This window comes from Gigantopelta aegis, unplaced genomic scaffold, assembly GCF_016097555.1.
Source record: "Gigantopelta aegis isolate Gae_Host unplaced genomic scaffold, Gae_host_genome ctg7713_pilon_pilon, whole genome shotgun sequence".
NCBI classification, from domain to species: domain Eukaryota; kingdom Metazoa; phylum Mollusca; class Gastropoda; order Neomphalida; family Peltospiridae; genus Gigantopelta; species Gigantopelta aegis.
This window is the reverse complement of record NW_024536033.1, coordinates 1-9,921: the sequence shown is the minus strand read 5'-3', so window position 1 is coordinate 9,921 and position 9,921 is coordinate 1. Positions and strand designations below refer to the sequence as shown.

The window sequence follows — 9,921 nt, the reverse complement described above, 5'->3', positions numbered from 1 at the left end:
TCTTTCGTTTCCCCCTTTTTCTCTCGATTTCACTTCTTTCCTTAGTAAACCGAAGAACTCTTCCTTCTCCATACACTCCTGTTCATTGTGTGTTTATTGTAATTGTTTCCCACTGAACGATTTACAAGGGCTATTGGTTAATACAAATCTATTATTTAATTATTATTTTAAATGTAGTGTGAATGCCTTGTAAACACGTCAATCGCGATTTAAAAAAACCCACGTGAAATAAATATATATATTATATATATATATATACAGTCAAACCCGCTTATTTGCATACCCTCGGTGCTGCTCGATTATGTGCAATTAACCGGATTAGTCGATTAACCGATAGAGTACCGACTTTCACTTTGTAACAGCCATCCAACTACAAAGTGGCATGGGAGACAGTCTAGCATAATGCGGTACTTCATACCGGAACTATTACAGTTAACACATGTCACATGCAGTTGGATATATATCAATGTAAAAAAATATATCTATCGATATACATATAATTAGCATGACGTTTTTGTTTTAATCCAGAAATCATTTTAAAAAAACGAAAAACCAACAACGTCCGTTTTCTAAAAACACAAACTTTGTGCATTAAAAAAAACCCACACTGACCATCCACTAGTGTAAACAAAGTGTATTAGCCATTTAGTTAAGAGATAAAACTTGAAACAAACAGAACCATCAAAAGTTCACGTTTCATCGGTGCACGTGTTTACAAAATGATGTCAGTTTCCGGAATTACCGGGCTGTTGATTGACCGAATGCGCCTTACCATAGAATTACGTGAACTTGTATGAATTTGCTGGTATGGTGTTTCCATCCCAAAAGATATGGCAAGCTTTGGTATTATTTGTGATCCCCAAATAATGACTTTGCTATTGTTAAGCAATTAAAGTTAAGCTCGGCTAGTGAGTCGTTATCAGTTCCAGCAGTCTGCATTGCATGCATGACCGGTCTAACACAATTGACTGACCTTCATGGTGCGGTCCGACTGATTGGTGTCTAACAATATAGCAGAAACTTAGGGACGATCCATAAATAACGGTCTTTGTTATGTTTGTTTTTTGACGACCTCCCCCACCAGTCATTTTTTTTCCGCTACATTTTCCGGGAAGCAAGTGATAAATCGTTTCTTTTGCGTTTAACAGATATAGCGTACACTGCATCTAATGAATAAGTGAACAACAACCCTTTCTCGGTCACATTTATTAAAAACATAACCGCCTAGGACGATTGATCAGTAATCTTTTAATTACTAACAAGGCTTCTCAACATAATGTAATTGATACAGAACAATGATTGCCCTGAACACGTCAATCGAATAGGGCTTCAATAGTCGAGTGCTCATGCGTATAAGCACAAGCACAAGCACAAATAATAGTCGGAGAGTTACCTGTTATTGAGATGGCCTCTGATTAACAGCAATATATTGCAAACAAAACATTAGGTCTTAGGTTTATTCAACTTAATTATGTCATTCTTAAATCTTGTAGTCGGGTATTGTGATTCACCAGTAGTAACGTGCACACCATCTCATTTGCATGCCACACGTCGACTCTGTAAACAGCGATTACAGTCGGCTTGCCACACAGTGAGCTCAAACAAAACAGATTAATCAGTGATTTATTTGAGTTTTTTTGCCAAAGTTTGATAGACTTTCTCAGTCATTTGTGACATTAATTTAGCACACACAAAAAAATAATTGTTATTTATATGTGCAAATAACCGATATATAGTCTGTAGTCTGTGCAATTAACCAGATGTTTTGTAGTGTTATAAGGGCAAATGGTTCCGTGTTGGGTGAAAATAGTCAATTAACCGAATTATGCTATAAACCGATGTGCAAATAAGTGGAGTTGACTGTATATTATTATTATTATTATTATTTTTTTTTTTTTTTACTTCATAACATCATGTAGTGGCAATTGGCAACCCACAAAAAAAACTTAAAGGCTCAAATCAAGTAGCTCGTGCACGTTTTCAGTGTCTGCAGCTACCGCCGATCAACCATCTAAACAGGAAATTTTACAATTTTGCCGACTAGTCTAGACGCCGTCTAGCTTGGACGGAGTTGCCGTCTAGACGCAATTATGGTTTGTTCGTGTACTGTATAAGCGATTCACTAATATTTAACAGAAACTGTTGTGTAATTGAAGTATAGGTGAAATATAAGTGAAGTATAAGCAATTCACTAATATTTAACAAAAACTGCTGTATAGGTGAAATATAAGTGAAGTATAAGTGAAGTATAAGTGATTCACCGATATTTACATAACATTACTGTATAAGTGAAATATAAGTGATTCACCGATATTTTACAAAAAACACTATAAGTGAAGTATAATTAGTGAAATACAAGTGATTCACCGATATTTGAGAGATACTGCTGTATAAGTGAATATCTATCAAAGGCAGTGATATGTTCTGTCCTGTCCAAGGAAAGATCATATAAAAGATGACTTGCTGCTTTTGAAACATGTAGAGAGCTTCCTCTGAAGACTATGGGTCAGAATTAATTATCAATTTAATTTTTTACATCCAGTAGTCAGTGATGAACTAATCATTAAACAAATGAAAATAGGCAGCAATCTGTCCTTGGAGGCCACATTTCAATATTCTCGGGCAATTGCTGTATTAATGCCACCGCTTACACACCCTATCTGTAAACTACATGTAGCTGTCCACAAAACATAAAAATTGAAGCACAATAGTCTTAACAAACAAAGTGATGTTTCATTCTGACTCACTAATATATCTACCGGCCTTGGTGGCGTCGTGGTAGGCCATCGGTATACAGGCTGGTAGGTACTGGGTTTGATCCCAGTCGAGGCATGGGATTTTTAATCCAGATACCGACTCCAAACCCTGAGTGAGTGCTCCGCAAGGCTTAATGGGTAGGTGTAAACCACTTGCACCGACCAGTGATCCATAACTGGTTCAACAAAGGCCATGGTTTGTGCTATCCTGCCTGTGGGAAGCGCAAATAAAAGATCCCTTGCTGCTAATCGGAAGAGTAGCCCATGTAGTGGCGACAGCGGGTTTTCTCTCAAAATCTGTGTGGTCCGTAACCATATGTCTGACGCCATATAACCGTAAATAAAATGTGTTGAGTGCGTCGTTGAATAAAACATTTCTTTCTTTCTTTTTTTCACTAATATATCTGAACAGTATATGCAAACAAATATTTTATAAATAATATATATATTTATTTCCAACTGTTAGATTGGATTCTCTCACATCCATTTTCCTCAGTTATGTCCTGTTCAGTGTCATCTTGATATATGTCATCCAACATTCAGATGGGATTCTGAAAAACAAATGTAGTCTGGATAGATCTGCTGTGTAATTAGCTATTGTTTATTATTAATGTAAACATTTAGTTCTTTCTGTTCGTTTTAAAAAGACTACCCTAGAGAATCATAGCCTACCAAGTTTCAGGTGTGGGGAATCAAAACTTCAAGAGAAAATAAACTAATTTTCAGTTAAATTTTCAAGTTTACTTTTTGACCTGGTATATCAATCAAATCTCAAGGATAAAACAGACTTTGAAATATTCAATGTAATTTTAATTATGAAGAAATCAAAAAATACAATACATGATATATATTTGAATCTAAAGAATCTGTACCAATTTTCAGGCGTACAAAATATAAACTATTACGAAAAGATAAAGGGTGTTGGACTGGGAGGGAAATAATGAAATTAAAAAAAAAAAAAATACATGCATTTGTCTACATGTATTAGTTTGTACATGTATACTACAATATTAATGTACATCATAGAACTGCATGCAACTCCTTTCCAGCTATAGAGGTAAAGCGCTCGATTGATGCACGGTTGACCCATGATTGATCCCTGTCGATGGGCCCTTAGGGCTTTTCTTGTTCCAGCCAGTGCACCACGACTGGTATATTGAAGGCTGTGGTATGTGCTATCCTGTCCGTGGGATAGTGCATATAAAAGATCCCTTGCTACTAATGGAAAATTGTAGCAGGTTTCTTCTCGCTTAATTAATGATTAATTAATCATCGGCTATTGGATGTCAAACATTTGGTAATTCTGACTCGTAGTCATCAGAGGAAACCTGCTACAGCTTTTCTAATGCAGCAAGGGGTCTGTTATATGCACTTTACCACAGACAGGAAAGCACATACCACAGTCTTTGTGCAGTTGTGGTGCACTGGTTAGAACGAGAAAAAGCCCTGCATGCTTGTCAGTGACCATACATGTGATGTCAGATGCTGTTCAAATGTAAACTGGAAGTTACTTTTTTTATTATTAAAATGTTTAATTCAAGATGCTCACTCAAGAATATGGGCGGACAAGGAAGAATTGAAAAAAAAAAAAAAAAATCTAATGTTAAGGAAAGTGTAAAAGTTATTATCCTGAAATAGATGTTTTAAAAATTACCAACCGTCATACAGAGATTGCATTTCCGACTAACCTGATAACACATGTTAAAGTTAATTTCCAAGTGATCTGGTATAATCAAACATTTTTGAATAATTATGTATAATGGCTTGCTAAATACATACCAGTCACAAATATTTCTATAATATGATGACCAGAATGCGCTGACGATTTTTCTGAAAAAATTTAATATATATATATATATATAACTTGTGTTTCTTGTAATCAAAGTAAATGTCCATTTCATCCTCATGCAAACCAATCCATCCCCAAAGGTATGTCAATATCCTATCCAAGAATTTTCCTGTGTCAGTTTAAGAGTTTTATAGTTTTTTTCAAAAGAGAAGACAAGCGTTTTGAAAAGAAATTAACTGGCATGGGGTGAAAAGGCTTGATACCACACCCCAGTCAAAGTAATATGAAACAATTTTTATAATAAAAAAACAAAATGCAACCAAAGATGTGTTGTACATATTTGGGGGCATCCATACCGATAGTTGGGGGTGAAGTGAACAGAGGAGTAAACAAGTAACACAAAATATAATGGTATAAATATTTTAATTATATATATATATTCTCAGCAAACATTAAGTATGCATCGATCGGCAATTGTTGCACGATTTCGTATGTATTTCATCTTGGTAAGTGCTATCCTGTTGTGGGATGGTGCATAGATAAAAATACATTGCTACTAATTAATTTTTAGCATGTTCCCTCTCAAAAATTATGTCAAAATTACCTGTTTGACATCCAGTAGCCAATGATTAATAAATCAATGTGCTCTAGTGGTGTCTTTAAACAAAACAAACTTACTTTTTGTATAGACAATGAATTCATGACGTTTTGCCCCCAGTTTGACCTGTTCGCCCCCAACTGTTTGCTTGTTCACCCCCAACTATTTGTCAGTTCGCCCCCAAATCCCAATTATTTGTTACTTTTAAACAATTACTGTATTGTTTCTTTAGAGGCATGTTAAACTGTGTGTGTGTGTGTTTCTTTTCTTAGAGGGGAGGGATTGTCGTCTTTCCACGATTTGGTTGGATCCTGAGTCAGTGCGGGCACATTTGACATAATCACCAGTTTAATTAATTAACTAATACATATAAATCTTTATGGGGGTGAACTGGTACCTTTGTGGGGGCGAACTGGTTAAGCACGTGAGGGTGAACTGACATCCGATTTGGGGGCGAAACGTCTGGTACCCTAAACAATTGAGGTTTATTGTAGCCCAAACCAAATTTTACTTTCAAATAATTAATTTTGTATGTACCAAAAAAATAAAAATGCATGACGTTGGGACCCCAAGCCTGATCACCAGAAAGGATTATGTAATATACACATTATGTTGCTTAAAATTATAAAACAAAATGTTTTATAAGCTTAAAAAAACATATCAATTAATAACTATCTTTAACCTTACATTAATTCTAACAAATATTTAAAAATGTTGTTGGGGGGGGGGGGGGGGGAATAAGTAAGACTTGCCAAACAACCAATTACCTAAGCCAAAATCATTTTTATTACCTAACATAATATTAGGGGAGGGGGCGAACCCTCTAATAGTTGGGGGTGAACTGACTGGGGGTGAACTGGTTTGGGGACGAAACATATGGTACCCCAAAACAATATATATTACTAAGTAAAATGAAAAATGACTGCTACTTGTGATACTTTAAATAAATTAAACCAATTAAAACTAAATTAATTTGTAAACAAAGACTGCTGACCTATCAGAGTACGTGAAACTGGTCATGTGACCTAAATGGCCCCAGAATCGTTGTAAAAATCTGTACCCATCGGTGAAATAACAAAACAAAATCTGTAATAAATGCATCAATTTGGCATCTTAAAATATTTATTTTGCATTTAAATGTATTATTTATGATGTCAACGTGATCTATGTGTATTTAAATTGCCCACGAAAAATATGCCTTGATCGGCCATTTTGGAAATTTTCTGTGTCATGACCCAATGTTGCATCATGTAGAACACATTACATTTGTTCGATTGTCATCAAACATCACACAATATTAGAACAAATACAGTTAAAGATGTCAACTTATATATTAAAGGTGTCTAGAATAAGTAAGAAAATAGTAAAATCATGTTTACCTTTTTTCCCTTCCAAACGTGACGAAAATAGTAGGACATCCGAAACTTGACCGAAGTTCTTCATTTTCTGCCATAGCCAAGTATTCGGTAATAAACTGTGATTGTTTCTGCTCAATCAAAATGATCTCAAATCCAATTCATAGTGCAAAATACACAATGTTTTGTCATTATTTATTATTAAATTTATTTTGGCAAACTTGCAAATGGTGCGTTTTTTCCTGTTGTTATCTCTAAGCCAATGAAATCCCAGGTATGACTGTTCAGGAACCGACCAATCATATTATCGCTTTTAACCTTCGTTGATCTTTTAAGACGACACAGACTTATAATAATAATAATAATTATTATTATTATCATAATTATGTACTAATCTAGCGCCTTTGTGGCCTTCTGTCTATTAAGCATTATAAATGATTACTCTGCATATAATGAAATAAACAAATGTAATAACAAAACACAACGTAATTATCCAGATTCCAATTAATTGAATTATAAATAAATAGAATTTAAGCGTACAGATTCCTGAGTAAAGATTTCACTAAACATTTTCAAGAGCCAGTGTTATGCATAATTTTATACTGTCTTTCTTATATTATAAATGAAAGTAATTACGTTTGCAAATACATTTTAAAACAGACTTACGCTGACCGATCTAGTCGGATTATGTATGCGAATATAGATAATGTTACCTAAAGTTGTGGGGTTTTTTTTTTTTTTTTTTTGTGATGATCCCATCACGAATTCGCCCCCCCCTAAAAAAAAAAAAAAAAAAAAAAAAAAGAAGAAATCTTGCCTATGGATTGTAGTTTCTATAAATGTATTTGTGAGGACCAGGGATGGGAGTGATACACCAGCTTACTTTATTTTTCTTCCTTGTGATTTAACAAAAAAACTAACATTTTTATTATTATGTGTGTGAAAATTCAGATTAAAAAACCCAAAACAAAATCAATCTTAATAAATAATAGACCAAAAGTAATGATACCTGAAAGGAGGGGGGGGGGGGGGGGGGGGGGGGGGGGGCACAATCTGTTATAGTAATATCAATTCATTTTAATTTGGTTTTTGTGCCTATTTTCACACAATCTGGTAAAAAAAAAAAAAAGTGGTGGTGAGTGGGTGTGAGATGTACAGCATGAATACAGCATGGCTAGCTGGAACAACAGCACCGACAGCAACTGCCATATGTGTGTCTGTATTATTATAATAACAACAAATTAACAATAATTAAGATTTTTTTATTGACTTTATAATAACAACAAATTAACAATAATTATGATTTTTTTATTTTTTTATTGACTTCATTGACTTTATTTTTTTTTAATTATTTATTTTATTATTTAATTGAAATTATAATTATATTATTATTTAGCAGCAATATATATATATATATATATATATATTATATATATATATGTATGTATGTATGTATGTATGTATGTATGTATGTATGAGATGTGAGTGGTAGCCTACCCTGTAATATTTTGTTTTTAGCACCCCACCCCCTAAAATAAATCCATACTGTGATCGATAAACATTGTGACGGGGATCACCTCCCCTCCCCTCCCCCCATCAGCTACTTTTTACAGATCTTTATTATGACAGGTGTGTTGGGGTGGGGGAGTCTATTGAAAGTGAGGAGGTAGTATGGGATAATTACAAGATGATCCTGTTTTAATCATATATAACCATATGTATCAATATATCTTGTAATTATCCCATACTACCCCCTCACTTTCAATAGACTCCCCCACCCCGACATTTTTTTTTTTTAATTATCGTAAATACTATCTAAATCTGCTACATTCATTTGGAACACATCATTTCCTTTGCAAAAGGACTATCCAAACTAATTTTTCACTTCTATTTCACTTATAGAATCGAACAAAAAATGTCTTAATTCCAGTTCACTTATACCACTGATATACCACTTATAGTTGAAATATATGTGGAGTATCAGTGAAGTATCAGTTAACCATTTTTTTAACTTATACTTATACACACTGATACTTCACTTATGCCAATATATAGGTAACTTATAAGTGGCGTATAAGTAAAGTATATTCCACTTATAATTTTGTATAGGTTATTTCTGTAAGGGTACTAATCAAATAAATGCTTATATGTCAGATTTTAAGCATTGCCTGAAATCTGTGACCTTTTGACCTTTGGTGACCTACATAGTGACACTATAATATACATACCAACGAACAGAGGCCACCAATACCAATATTTTGAGTGGTCACAGAGAATTCTCTGTCAATTTAAACCTAAGTTATGCTCATTTTTGTTATTTTAATTCCAAAAATCTTGCGTCATGGTTCACTTTAACCCCTCCAAAACCATAGTGCGTCCCTGTTTATCCAATGTTAACATAGTATAGGTTATTTCTGTAAGGGCAGCTAACTCCCCCTAAAATAAATCGTACTGTGATCGATAAACATTGTGATGGGGACCACCTCCCCTCCCCCCCATCAGCTACTTTTTACAGATCTTTATTATGACAGGTGTGTCGGGGTGGGGGAGTCTTTTGAAAGTGAGGATGTAGTATGGGATAATTTACAAGATGATCCTGTTTTAATCTATATATATAACCATGTGTATCAATATTTTTTTTATTTTTTTAAAACAAATTTAATTATCGTAAATACTATCTAAATCTGCTACATGTATGTTTGATTGTTTAGCCACTGTTCCCAATGAATTCGATAAATCCTGTGAGAAGTTATGAATTAAAAAAAAATAACCATGAAAATGTTTTGGACTTCCCCCGTTCATTTGGAACACATCATTTCCATTGCAAACTATTATTTCACTTATATTTAACTTATAGAAACAACAAAAAAAATATCTAATTCCAGTTCACTTATACCACTGATAAACGACTTATAGGTGAAATATACGTATTAATGAAGTATCAGTTAACCATTTTTTTCACTTACGTATACCAATATATAGGTAACTTATAGGCCAGTTATAAGTGGCGTATAAGTAAAATATATTCCACTTATAAGTTTGTATAGGTTATTTCCGTAAGGGCAGCTAACTCCCATTGTCAGGCATAAACAAAATTAAGAGACTAACCCATCCGAGAGCCATCCAATCAGCAGGTCATATTGCGGTGACGTGACCACGCATCACTGACGTAGGAGGGTAGTACACAATATTGACTCGCCCTAACCCAGTGGAGGAGACAGCATGCATTAAAAATTCTTAAATGTCGGTCCCCACGTACTTTTCAAACTACGAATACGATCTTAATTTTCAAATATATTTTATGATAGGCCTTGAATCAAAGGAGGCACAAAGACATACCTTTTCAGTAGGTGTACCGTGATCTGTGATTCTTTGGCCGACTTGATAGGAATTGAACACAATTTAACACTGAAAATGAGCAGA

General features: G+C 34.2%; 1 long non-coding RNA gene across 1 annotated transcript; it reads right to left on the bottom strand.

The window, feature by feature from the left end:
• Positions 1 to 3,189: 3,189 nt before the first annotated feature.
• LOC121366920 lies at positions 3,190 to 6,675 on the bottom strand. Its single transcript, XR_005957263.1, has 3 exons — positions 6,523 to 6,675; positions 4,536 to 4,586; positions 3,190 to 3,307 (listed from the first exon to the last, which is right to left on the bottom strand). It is a non-coding gene; the product is annotated as an uncharacterized LOC121366920 (long non-coding RNA).
• Between the last annotated feature and the right edge of the window lie 3,246 nt (positions 6,676 to 9,921).